The sequence below is a fragment of the Rhinopithecus roxellana genome, chromosome 3 (genome assembly GCF_007565055.1).
Source record: "Rhinopithecus roxellana isolate Shanxi Qingling chromosome 3, ASM756505v1, whole genome shotgun sequence".
Classification (NCBI taxonomy): Eukaryota; Metazoa; Chordata; class Mammalia; order Primates; family Cercopithecidae; genus Rhinopithecus; species Rhinopithecus roxellana.
The window spans coordinates 171,375,972-171,389,962 of NC_044551.1; positions in this window are offsets into that span (position 1 = coordinate 171,375,972).

Here is a 13,991-nt window from a genome sequence, read left to right on the forward strand (position 1 = left end):
TGGAGCCTCCCTCATCCAGGTCGGGCCGCAGCTGCTGGGGGTGAGGGGTGCAGCGAGTGGGGAGGGGGCCTGTGTGAGCAGCAGGCTGTGTGCATATGTGCCCAGGCCAGGGCTCTCGTGACCACCAGTGCAGCACTGTGAGAGCCTGGGGGCAGTGCCTATGAGGAGATCAGGGTGGGGAAGGTGACCCAATGTGCATCAGTTATCTGGGCTGACTGAGAAGGTCGGCTTTCCTCGTGTGGGTGTGTGTGTGTGTAGCATGTGCACATGTATGAGGTTGTATGTATGTCTGAGCGGGGCTAGAGTTTGACTCCCAACTTTGTTACTTTCTAGTTGTGCAACCCTGGCAAGTCGCTTAACGTCTCTGAACTTTTTAGTTTCCTCACCTATGAAATGGGAATAATTGTATTGTCTCACATGGTTTTCTTTAGGATTGAATAGAATGAGGTGAAGACTGTAAAACACGTATGTACAGTAAGTGGTATACTACCATCGTTGTCATCATCTGGGGAGTCCTGGGTTATACATGGCACATGGGAGAATGGGTGTGGATCCGAGTGTCTGTATTCAGAGGGTGCAGGTGTGTGGGGTCTGGGTATTTGTTATTTTTATTTTTAAATAAATTTTTTTAAAAAATTTTGTTCAATTTTCATAGCCAGCTATGGGTAAGTATTTCTTGAAGGAGCGTGTGCGTGTATGTGGTGTGTGCATCTCTGAAGCAAACACAAGAGCTTTACAGAAAGTTGGGTTTTTATGGCACTGCCTGCCTTCCACCACCTACACACACACACACACACACACACACACAGCACACACCTTCTCTAGTGGCTTCAATTTGCTGAAATATGGCCTAGACCAGGGCTAGTATCCAGGCAAAGAGTTCAGGAACTGTGGATGCTGCTGTGTTGGGAATCTCAGACCTTCTCAAAAGTTTTAGCCTCAAACAAAGCTAGAGTGGGAGTACCCGCCTGGGTGTGGGAAGGGGATTGTGTTTTATGGAGGAGATATGAACGTGAAAGAGAGGGGGAAAGAGGGCAAGATACATATTGTGTGTGTGTGTGTGTGTGTGTGTATGTGTGTGTGTGCAGGGGTGGCTTTGGGGGGTGGCTGCTGTCTCTGCTCTGGTACAGTCTGCTTGTCTCCATGGTGCCTGTTGCCACACACGCTTGCTTTTCAGAAAGTCACTGGGATTGTTTATTCCACCCCCGGCCTGGGCGCCAGCCAAGAAGCTGCAGGCACTTGTTTATCTTGTGGTGCGTACGAGTGTGTATGGCTCCCCAGCGGCAGAGCAACCCGAGATACATACACTCACATGGGTGTGGGTGACCATGTCCATTGTCACAGGGTGAGCCTGAACCCTAGGATGAGTCACAACCTGGGACCAGATGGATTTTCTCCACACAGGGACAAAGATGACCCCCAGCAATTCCAGGTGTATGCAGCACCGATTCAGCAAGGCCCAAAATTCCAGGAGAGTGGGAGAGGCAGGTGGCTTTGGTTCTGTGCTCCATCCCTGACTCCCCCTCCACCCAGAACAAATCAGTGACCTGGGTCACTGCCCACCCTAGAGCTGGCACTGGGATCCATCCCACCCCACCACATGGGCTGGGGTGGGGAGGTGGTCTCCCAAGGAAAATGGAGGTGCCATAGTCAGAAAAGGGTGCGCAGTGCTGGGCTTGCCATAACACTGCTGTCCACAGCAAGGGCATTTGGTGTATTTTTCATCCCTACATCTTCCTTACAGCTCTGAGAGCTAAGCATTGTATATGATGATATCGAGGCTAAGAGAGACCTCATCCAAGGCCATACAGCTAGTAACTGGCAAAGCCAGGACTGAACCCACATCAGCTGCCTCCGTACCTGTTTTGAGCTCCTCCTCTGCATTAGCAAGCGCTTTGTTTTGTTGTCTGGAAATTTTCATTTTAAAAATGTTTTTATCAACAAGTCCCTATGGAACAAGAGTGGTTGCAGAGCATGGCAGAGGACCTAGATTGTAAAGAGGCTCCAATGTCCACATAGCAGGCACTGCCAGAACTCCGACCACATCCCCTTGGGTGCTCTTATCATTTTTGTGCCCACCAGCAGGACTCCCAGCAGCAGTACCTGCATCTTTGTCAGAGAGATGCTCTCAGGCTGCTGGGACCCACTTTGCCCACATTCATTGTGGGCCAGGAGTGCCTGGGATTTAACACACAGCCCATGCAACACATTCCAGGGATGGCCCTTAACCAACATCTGCTGGTGTTGGGATATAAATACCCCACCTCCCTTGCCCTCAGCCAGGAGAATTCCAAAATGTGTATTTACCCCATTTTCCAAGAGTTCCCTGCAGGACTAGGCTTCACTCACTCACTGTGGTAGCCGACTTAATAATAACCTCATACTGGCTGCCTTCCCTTCCTGGGTCACCTTCCCACTCCCCTGCTGGTGTCCTTGCACCTCACAAATAAACCACATGCCTTTGATCTTTATCTCCAGGTCTGGGAGCTGCCCTGGGGTTCTGGAGCCCATCCCCGCCTTCCACCTGAGCATCCAGGCGCAACCCTGGTCCTCTCTTTTGCTGACACCTTGCCCTTTCCCTCTGTACTGGGCACCTTACATCAGAATTTAAATGCCTTCAAATCTCCTTCATCTCAAACTCCCATCCCTCTGGAGACACTGTCATTCCTCTTTTCTCTCTCAAAGCCCAGACTTTCTGAGGAAGTTGTCTACTTGCCCACCCCATTTCCTTACTCCCATTTCCTCATCAGCCTAGCCCCGACCATGGCTGCCTTCCATCCCCCTACTCCACTGACTGCATATCATCAACTTTCAAAGTCCAGAGGACACCTTTCAGGCCATATCTTGTCTTCTTGATGTGGTTGACCCTGCCTGCTTTCTGGAACACTCTCTCCCTTGGCTTCTGAGACATAACACTCTCCTGGGCTACTTCTGGCTTCTCAGATCACTGCTTCTCATTCTTTGCTGCAGCCTCGTTTTCCCAGCCAGTCTCTTCATGTTGGCGTGCCTCAGAGTTGGCCTAGGGCCCTTGTGTCTCCCTGCCTGGTGTGTACTATCCTCCCACGTGCCGACACCCCTCCCATGACCTCCAGCTGGTGCTAGAGGTGGATGGGCTCCCTTGTCTGCCTTCAGCTTTGGCCACTACAGAACTCAGTTCTGGACTCAAATATATCAGCACAGCCATCCTATAAGCCCCTCTTTCCCCCCAGAACTCGTAAGTTATCTGTCCTTCATCCACCTGGCTCCCCAAGGCAGAATCTCAGAGAGACAGCAGAGATCTCTCTCCCCTCCCACCCACATCCACCTCATGGGCAAGGCCTATTGATTTTACCCCTAGACAGTTATCCAATCTGACCCCTCCTCTCCATCCCCTACAAATGCTGCCGTGGTTCAGGCATCGTCATCGCTCACCTGAACACCTGCCACAGCCTCCTCACTCCTACCTAGTCCCTGCTCCTGTCCCAGGGGGACCTTTTTCGATCACAGGTTGGTTCTTGCCACTTTTCACATCTGTGAACTTCTCCAAGTCTTAATTTCATTTGTGTCATGGAGCCAGTAATGTTTACTTTGAAGGGCTGTAGGGAGAAAAAAATGAAATGATGAATGTGGAATAAGGGTTTGTAAGCTCTGAAGCGAAATGGCCTTGTGGGCAGTGAATGAGCAATTTTCAGGACCGGAAATGTGAGGAAGCAGCCCTGGTGTGGTGCTGTCCGTGGTGCTGAAACCGGTCCGACACGCTGAGGTTTTCTCCTTCCCTGGCGTGCTGCCTGGAGACGCCAGTCCCACGGATTTTCTTCATTTACCACTTAGAATTTTTTATATATATATTAAGGATCACGGTGACTTACGGTTCACTAAGAGAGGGGAGTAAAACATAAGAATAAGACGTGAGGTTTCAGGAATTAGACTGCATGGGTTTGTAATCCTAGCTCCACTACTAACTAGATGTGTGGCTGCAAACAAGTTACTTATCTGCTTCTGTTCTCTTACCTGAAAAATGGAGATATAATACATTAATATTAACTTGCTCCTAAGCGATTGGAAATTGAAATTAGATAAAACCTGTAAACAGAATCTTAGCGCTGTGTCTGGCCCTACATAAGCATCATTGCCAATAGTTGTTACCATTAATTAATAGATGGTGGTGGCTTCATAGTACCGGTGCGAGAGGGTTTTGTCACATCTAGGGCAATTACGGAATTATTTTTTCTCCTCTGGCAAGTCAAGGGGAAGGGAACTCCTTCTCTGCAGGAAAATGTGGAGGGGGTGGGCAGCGAGTCTCCGTGTCCTTGGTGATTCAGATACCACTGGAAGTCCCTGAACACCTACTTTGCCCTTCCAAGACCACCACGAGGTGCTTAATGTTAATCCTGTTTTACAGATCGGGAAACTGAGGTGCAAAGAGGTGAAATAATTTGCTCGAGGGTACCCAGGGGGAGGGGGCGGGCCCCCCGACTGGGGAGGCCGCAGCCAGGGACTGGAAGACGCCTCTCCCGCACCACTACCTCCAGGCGTCCCCGCCATTCGCTGGAGCGTGGGCAGCGGCGAGACAAAGGGCCGGGGGCGGGGAAGAGGAGGCCGGAAGTGCGACCAGGGGTGTGGGGGGCGGAGGCGGGAAATTTCCTCGATGGCGGAGCCGGGAGATCGCGCCGACCTGGGTCCCCATCCAGGCGACGCGAGTCCTCGGCAGGCGACTGCCCCTCTCTGAGCCCCAATTCCCTCCTTGGTCAAGCCAGGCGAGGGCATTCGAGGGGCTGGACTGAGATCTGCGAGACGGCGCGCCCCGCCCTCAGCAAGCGCGCAGCAAAGCGGCAGCCTCTCCGGCCCTCAGTCTCCCTGTCTGTGAAGTGGGAACCCGCCCGAGGACGGCGCGGAACCCAGGAGCCCAGGGACCGCAGTTACGGTTGGCCAGCGAGGGGCGCCCCTCCCTCGCTCCCTCGGGCCGCGGTTTCCCCGCGGTCACCGCCCCCTCTCGGTTCCGAGGTTGCCGGGCAGCCAGTGCGCATGCCCGGGGCGGGGCGCGGGGCGGGAGCGCAGAGCCGGCGCGGGGGACGGCGGCGCGGAATCTGCGGGTCCTCCCGCCAGCCCGGCCGGAGGCAGCCGAGGCCGCTCGGGCGGCGGCGGCGGCGGGAGCCGGGGCGCAGCGCGCCCAGGAGCCGGAGCAGCAGCACTGCCTGGTAAGCGCCGCGCCCACACCCGCTGTCTTTCTGGGCGGGCGGCGGCAGCCCCTTCATCCCCTGGCTGCCGCCCCAGAGCCGCTGTCCAGGGTCCTCGAAGCCCCGCGGCGGCGGGGCTCAGACACCGCGCGCGGCATGAACCCGGGTGTGTGCGCGCGGCAGGGGGCGGTGGGTGTCTTGTTTCCAGGCTCCTTGCCGGGGCGGGTGGGGCGGGGCGGGACGGGGGCGGGTCCCGCAGCCCCGGGCCGAACATCCGAGGGGCCCGGCGGGCCAGGCTGCCCTGGCTGCGGGGTCGGCCCCGCGCCCGGCCTCGCCGCCGCCCGCTGGCTTTGTTCGGCACGGCCGCGCGGGAGGGGGGGCGCTTCCCGCCACTGGGGGGAGGGCGTCCTCCCGCGTTGATTCATCTTCCCCGGAGCGAGCTCAACGCTCCACTGGCTCCACTCGCACTACTGAGCACACTCGCCGTCACACCCATTGTGGCACACACTCCGGGGCGCGATCACACACTCACCACCGCGTTCACGCACGGGCACCTCATTTCCTCCAGTGAGGCCACAGGTCTACACGCACACACACAATGGCTGTTGGTCATTCCATTGGACTCATATACACAGCCACCTGTCACCCAGGGTACTGGGTGGGAGCCTTGCGTACACACCCAGGCACAGCTACGCACTCAAACCAGCCATCGCGGATCACAGCATGGTCCACTCAACAATACTCCCCGATCACAACACACTCGGGGCCACCCTGCCCTGGCCTGCTCACCCCTGCTCATGGTGTCCCTTGCGTACCCGGAGACCCTGGAGTAGACTGCCACCCTTGTGCACACACTCCTTGTTACACACACACTCCTTAGCGTGCTGCCCACTCCCACCCACACTGTCCCACGTTTGCATGTCCATGAACGTCCTTTCTTGCCCTCCTATGTATGTATGTATGTATGATCTGAGGATCATTTCTGGAAGAAGGTCTGGCGAACACCTTTAGATTCCTTCTCCCCCCACATCCCAGAGCAGGAGACTTTGCGGCTCTGAAGGCACTAGGAGAGAAGGGGACAAGGGGCAGCAGACTGAGATTCTTAGACATACACGACTACTGAAGCCCCTCAAGCCTATGTTGGTCTTGTCAGCATAGGAAGAGGTATTTGCAGGTGCTTGGCAGCTCTGGCCCTGTTTATGGGTGTAAGGATGGCTCCATGCTGGAAAGAAATCCTAGAGGGAAAGGAATGGCTGGCCAGGTCTCTGTGGCCTGAATGGGCAGTCATAGGGGCTGCTGCTCTCCCTGGGAGCAGGACACAGGCGCCTGTGCAACACCTAGATAAGCTCTCCCAAGAGTGAGATACCCACAGGGTCCAAGTAGCCCCCATGAGGCACAAACACACAGGCCATTCTGCACATGCAGGGTGGACATACGCAAAACAAGCTCTTCTTGAGCAGAACACAGGAGCCAGGTCCTGGCCCCAGAGTGGCCCAAGCTGGTACATATATCCACAAGCAGTCTGCTCACTCCTTTGCACAGCAGGTGAGCCCGCCCACATACCTAGCAGTCATTCCTACCTTCTGCCTCAGTCGGGCCACACTCAGCCTGTTTGTGCCCAAGTGTGCAGGCTCATCTGCTCATAGGGTGTGCACATTCCCACAGGTGGGGGAATGTATGCAGGGGCATGGGGAGCTCCTGCTTCTTCTACTGTGTGCTTCTTGGCACTGTTACTTGGAAGGAACCTTGGCCTGACCTCAAAAACGAGAAAGGGGGTTTTAAGAACCAAGTGTCAGGCCAGGTGCAGTGGCTCATACCTGTAATTCCAATACTTTGAGAAGCCCAGGCAGGAGGATTGCTTGAGGCCAGGAATTTGAGACAAGCTTGGGCAACATACCAAGACCCCCATCTCTACAAAAACATAAACATTAGCTGGGTGTGATAGCGCATGCCTGTAGCTACTTAGGAGGCTGATGAGGGAAGATTGCTTGAGCTGAGGAGTTGGAGGCTACAGTGAGGTATGATTGTGTCACTACACTCCAGCCTGGGCAACAGAGTGAGACCCTGTCTAAAAAAAAAAAAAAAAAAAAAAAAAAAAAAGAGCCAAGTGTCAGTGTCCACAACCTTAGAAAGAACCCAGGCTTTGTGCTTGAGCACAATTGCCTGTGAACCACAGCCTTCCTCCCTCCCACCACAGCTGTGTGCCCTTGGTCAAGTCTTCTCCCTCTGACTTCAGTGGCCTCATCTGTGAAATGGGATGATAATGCCACCCTCATGAGATTGTTGTGGGATCCAGATGATAAAAAGAGACTGAGACTGGGTGCAGTGGCTCACGCCTGTAATCCCAACACTTTAAGAGGAAGGTGGGTCACTTGAGGCCAGGAGTTCAAGACGAGCCTGGCCAACATGGTGAAACCCTGTCTCTACAAAAAATACAAAAATTAGCCAGGTGTGGTGGCACATGCCTATAATCCCAGCTACTCGGGAGGCTGAGGCAGGAGAATCACTTGAACCTGGGAAGGTGGAGATTGCAGTGAGCTGAGATCATGCCACTGCACTCCAGCCTAGGCAACAAAGCAAGACTCGGTCTAAAAAAAAGAAAGTCAGTGAGCATGCTGGGCCCAGGTAATGGAGCTGGGTTCTAATGGGATAGTTGCAGGGAGAGAATGTGGGGCCCCAGGCCTGGGCTGCCTCTCGGAGAAGCAGCTCGAGGATCCTCAGGCCTCCCTAAGATCCAGGAAAGGCCCAGCAGAACTGTGAGCAGTAAAGCCTCTGGGAATGGTCTTGGGGCATTTCTTTCTTTTTTTTTTTTTTTTTTTGAGACGGAGTCTCGCTCTGTCACCCAGGCTGGAGTGCAGTGGCCGGATCTCAGCTCACTGCAAGCTCCGCCTCCCGGGTTCCCGCCATTCTCCTGCCTCAGCCTCCCGAGTAGCTGGGACTACAGGCGCCCGCCACCTCGCCTGGCTAGTATTTTGTATTGTTAGTAGAGACGGGGTTTCACCGTGTTAGCCAGGATGGTCTCGATCTCCTGACCTCGTGATCCGCCCCTCTCGGCCTCCCAAAATGCTGGGATTACAGGCTTGAGCCACCGCGCCCGGCCTGGGGCATTTCTTAAACCCAGGGCTGGCCTATAGCTCTTCCAGATATAACTACCTCCCTTCCCCCATTTCACAGATTGGAAAACTGAGACCCACTGAGTAGAAAAACTCACTCAAGAGTCATAGAGGATGTCAGTGACTAAGCTGGGGCTTGACCCCACATCTTTCTACCTCCCTGACCAGGCTCTCTGTCCCTACCCTGGACTTTATCCCATCTCAGAGGCTGGAAAATACAAGTTGGAGATGGGGAAGCCTGGGGACTTTCAAAAGGGGCATGTTATCAGCTGACCAAGCTTGCCTCTCAGAACCTGTTTCTTCCTGTGGAAAACAGGACTATAACACCTGCCTGGCAGGTGGGTGGGATTTTCACATAGTAAGGGCTTGATTTGTACAAGGTCACCTCCTGCCTTTCTTGGCATTGAGGTCCAGGGTCCAAACTCAGGTGGGTGACATACATGAAGGGCCGGCTGTGAGAAAAACGACAGTGCAAATTCCATGATTGATGGCAGCAGACAGTCAGCCTCAGTGTCTAGGACACCATGGGGAAGGGGGGCGGATTGTGGCTGATTGGGGAGTACACCCCCATCTAAGGAGGCTGTCCCTTCGGGGCTCCAGCTGAATGCTGCCAGGCAGGAAGCATGCTCAGACTGCCAAATTTTAGTTTTCCAAGAGAAGCTGGAAATCTTACTGTCAAATGAAATCTTCTAATGTTTAGAAGTTAATCAGTTAATTCCTTTTTAAAACTGATTTTAAAATGTGTTTAGCGCTGTGGGTCAAACAAGCATGTCTGAGGGTCAGTTTTTGCCGGTTTGTGTCTGCTGCAGGCCCTTTCCTCCCCTGCCCCCTCCTGGGAGCACAGCTGGGCTCTGACAGGCCGAGTAGATAAAAACAGGCCTTCCACAGACACAGACCAGCCCTAAAGTGAGCAGAGTCAGGCACACCCCTCATTTTCTTTAATTCTCATTATAGCCCTGGGGGAGCAGGAGGTGGGTTCTTCAGGGTCCCCAAGGAGGAGAAGGGTGTTGCTTGAAGTCACAGAGCTGATAAGCGGTGGGCTGGCCTGACTTGCTGCCCAGGCTTCACCCAGGAAGAGGAGCTTGTTGGCTGGGCTGGTGTGTGAGGACCCCAGGGTTGGGCTTCCAGGGCTGAAATGAAGGGCACTGAGGGCCCAGAGCACCCTTCCTATATCCTTTGCTGACTTCTTCCAGCTCCAGCTAAGCTTCCTGTACACCAACCATGTAGCTGTTGAATTCCTATTTTCCAGAGAAGGAAACAGGCAGGCATGGGAGGCAGATCCTGGCCCTCACTGGAACCTGGGCCCTTTCTCTCTCTCCCTGTCTCTCTTTGTTTTAAAGACAGTTTCTTGTTCTGTTACCCAGGCTGATCATAGCTCACTGCAGCCTCAAACTCCTGCGCTCAAGAGATCCTCCTGCCTCAGCCTCCGGCAGGACTATAAGTACATGCCACCACACCTGGCTAATTTCTTTTCTTTTTAATTTAAATTTTTTGTAGAGATGGGATCTTGCAATGTTGCCCATGCAGGTCTGGAACTCCTGGCCTCAAGCAGTCATTCCACCTTGGCTTCCCAAAGCACTGGGATTACAGCCGTGGTACTCAGCCCCAGGGCCCTTTCCCTTGACCATCTTCCCAGTCACCCTGGTTTATAACGTCCTTTTCCATAGCCCAAGGGCCAGATGGATCAGAGGTTGCAAGTTGGTGACCTAGGGGTCAAAGTTGGCTCATGAAGGTGTTTTGTCTGGGCGTGGTGGCCCATGCCTGTAATCGCAGCACTTTGGCAGGCCAAGGCAGCCAGGTCACCTGAGGCCAGAAGTTCAAGACCACCCTGGCCAACATGGGGAAACTCCGTCTCTAATAAAAATTTTAAAAATTAGCTGGGTGTGGTGGTGTGTGCCTGTAGCCCCAGCTACTCGGGAGGCTGAGGCATGAGAATTGCTTGAACCTGGGAGGCAGAGGTTGCAGTGAACTGAGATTGTACCACTGCACTCCAGCCTGGACGACAGAGTGAGACTTGGTCTCAAAAAAAAAAAAAAAGTGTTTTGTTTAGCCTGTATATTTTTTAAATGAGCCAATATTTAAAATACAGATATCCAGGCCGGGATTACAGGGTCATGCCTATAATCCCAGCACTTTGGGAGGCCAAGGCAGGCAAATCACCTGAGGTTGGGAGTTTGAGACCAGCCTGACCAACATAGAGAAACCCCGTCTCTACTAAAAATACAAAATTAGCTGGACATGGTAGTGCATGCCTGTAATCCCAGCTACTCAGGAGGCTAAGGCAGGAGAATCACTTGAACCTGGGAGGCGGAGGTTGCATTGAGCCAAGATAGCACCATTGCACTCCAGCCCTCCAGCCTGGACAACAAGAGCAAAACTCTGTCTCAATAAATAAATAAATAAATAAATAATAAATAAATAAATAAATAAAAATACAGATATCCAGATACATGACTTAGCTAAAAAAAAAATTTAGGAAACCTGGAGGCACAGAGGCCACATTCACTTCCCTGCTTAAATACTTCCAAGGGGCAGGACACACTGGCTCACTAGGTGCTAGGCATAATCCTATTCTAGAGATGGGATCTTGCTATGTTGCCCATGCTTGTCTGGAACTCCTGGCCTCAAGTGGTCAAGGTATAATCCTATTACTTTGGGAGGCTGAGGTGGGAGGATCGCTTGAGCCTAGGAGTTTGGCTCTTAGACCAGCCTGGGCAACATGGCAAAACCTCATCTCTACAAAAAATACAAAAATTGACCTGGCATGGTGGCGCACACCTGTAGTCCCAGCTACTTGGGAGGCTGAGGTGGAAGGATCATTTGAGCCAGTAGGTCAAGGCTGCAGTGAGCCAAGATCGAGCCACTGCACTCCAGCCTAGGCAACAGAGTGAGACATTGTCTCAAAGAAAAAGAAAATACTTCCGGGGTTTCCGGTTCCCTTAGGCTAACCCCCCTCCTCCACCACGCCTCCTGATCGGCTGCCTCCTCTTCCGCTGCCCTTTCCAACTCCACTCCAGCTCTTCATGGCTGGCTCAGATGGTAACCGCCTCAGACGGGCTTTTCTTGACCACATGTCTAAACCAGCTGCCCACTCCTTTTTCTTCACAGCATCGATTATTTGAAATAATATGATTTATTTGCTACTTGTTTATTACCTTCCTCCTAATCTTTCTGCGTCTATAAGGCAGGGACCCCACATTTCTTAATCACTGCTGTATCCCCAGTCCCAAGAGTAATGCCTAGAACATTGCCTGTGTGCTCAGTAAATGCTGAGTTAATGGAATAATTCCTAATTGGCCACAATTGGCAGGAATTGAGTGCAGTTGCCCCTTTAGAAGGGGCCAGTGCCCTCTAGTTTGCCACAGTCCCCACCACTCCCTCTTGTCTCCCTCAGTCTGAGGATATCAGGAGTCTTTCATTATCTCCCTTGCTCAATTGTTTTCCTTACAGGAGAAAACAAATATTTATCTGTGTCCATATCACTATCAAAAGGCCAAAGATGAAGATGGACTCAATTCATGCCACTCAAATCTGATGCCTGCCTCACCCCTGCAGGCTGGTGACCATCCAGTGATCCCAAGAATTCCACCAGACCTCTCCCGTGCTTCTGGCCTGCTTCCTACTGCCTCCTGGATGTCACCCTCCATAAGCCCATGGGAACTCCAGTTCCACTTCTGAAACCCAGTGCCCCATCGTCCTCTGCAAAACTGTTCCTCTTCCTGTGTCCTCCTCTTAGTGATGGTCCCCCTCCCCCACCTAAGCCAGAGCCTGGGGGACCCAGTAGTGCACAGCATCGACTGCGTCCCCATCCAGAGACCTGAGGTCTGGCTAGGGACCCAGAGGTGTAAATGGTAGATGCAGAGTGACATGAGCCTGTTACAGGAGGAGCAAGAGGCTGCAGGAATCCCCAGGAAGCTGGTAGCGAAACAAGACCCACTAGAGGAGGAGGTGTTTTAACAGAGACCTGAAGGTGTAATAAGAGACAGCCAGGCCAGAAGGGAGGGAGAGATTCCTCCAGAAGAGGGTGTGTAGAAGCTGAGATCGTGGGGGAGAGAGACAGCGTGTGTGTGTTTGTGTGTGTGTGTGTGTGTGTGTGTGTGTGTGTGTACATGTTTTGGGGGTGGGAGTGGGTAATGAAAGATAAATCCCAGCACTTGAGTAGAAACATAGGGGCTTAGGAGCATATTAAAGAGTTGGACTTTACCCCAAATGTAAGAAGGAGTCATTAAAGATTTCTCTATTGTCCATTAGAAAAAAAAAGGACTAGGCACACACATAACCACAATTTAAACATCACAAAGGGGCACACAAAGAAAAGTTTCTCGCACCCTCAGATCCCTGCTCTTCCTTCTGGGAGACAGTCACTGTAAAAGTTTTATAGGATTCCATCCAGAAATTCTCTCTTTATAAATAAACCCATCCATGTGGGTCCTTTTCCTTGGCTACATGCGTGGGATCCTAGTAGCCATGCTGTCCCCTGCTTTTTTCAATTAATTTATCTTGGGTGCTTTCCCTCATTACCCCACACCTTCTAGTAGCTGCCCGGTGCCCCGTGTGGTTGTCCCACAGTTCACAGAACCTGCTTCCCAGTATTGTTCTTATCACTAGCCATGCCCTTGGGTACCCCAGGACCATCTTCAGGACCCCAGGTCTATCTTTAGGACCATGCCTAGAGGTGGGCTTGGTGGCTCAAATGCTATGTGTGTTGTAAACTTTGATAGAAATTGATAAATGTCCTTCCAAAAAGATTACAACCAATTTACATTTCCGGCAAGAATGAGGAGGGTTTTGAGCCAAGGAGGGCACGGTTGGCTCTGCATCTTAGGTCATTCAGTCATTCATGGAACAAATCTGTATGGGGATCTTCCTTGCTTACTGCACGTGTGCGAGGTCTCAACTCTGGGATATATCAGATAGCACAGCGAAGTCCCCACCTCCTGGAGCTGGCATTTTAATGAGAGCAACACACCACAAGCAATAAACAAATATATGTGATATGTTAGATGGTGACAGGTACTATGGAGGAAAACTGAGCAGAATAAGAGGGTGGAGATTGCCAGCCAGAGCTGGGGAGGAGGCGGTTTTATATTGCATGGGTCAGGGAAAACCTTGGGGAGCCGACCATGCAGGTATTTGGAGAGAAATCTCTCCATGCAGAAGAAGCAGGCAGCGCCAAGGCATGGAGGCAGGTGTGTTCAGGGCTTAGTGAAGCACCCAGCATGGCTGAAGCAGTGTGAGGGAAAGGGAGAGCAGCAGCAGAAAGGGCAGAGGAGGTGATGGGTCCTGAAGGTGCAGGGACTTCTGAGCCATTCTAAGGAGTTTACTTTTAACTTTGCGTGCCATGGGGAGACACTGCCTGGTTCCAAGCAGAGGGGGGACATGATTTGTCTCGGGTTTTACTAAGATCCCTCTGGCTGCTGTGTTGAGAATAAGCTATGGGGCAAAGGAAAACGTAGGGATAATCCAGGTGAGAGATGGTGGGGGGTTCACCGAGGGCAGTGGCCAGGTGCTGGATATATTCTGAAGTTAACTCCATTATGTTTTGCTGATAGATGTGGGGTGTGAAAGTCAAGGGTGATTTGGGATTTGGACCTGAACATTAAAGCGATGGTTTTGGAGCAGGTTTGGAGGGATCAGGAGCTCTACTCCCTTTGGCTACTGAATGTGTAATGGAACGGGGTTGCTTGTAGGTCCAGCTGCCTGCTGGACCCTCTTCTTCGAT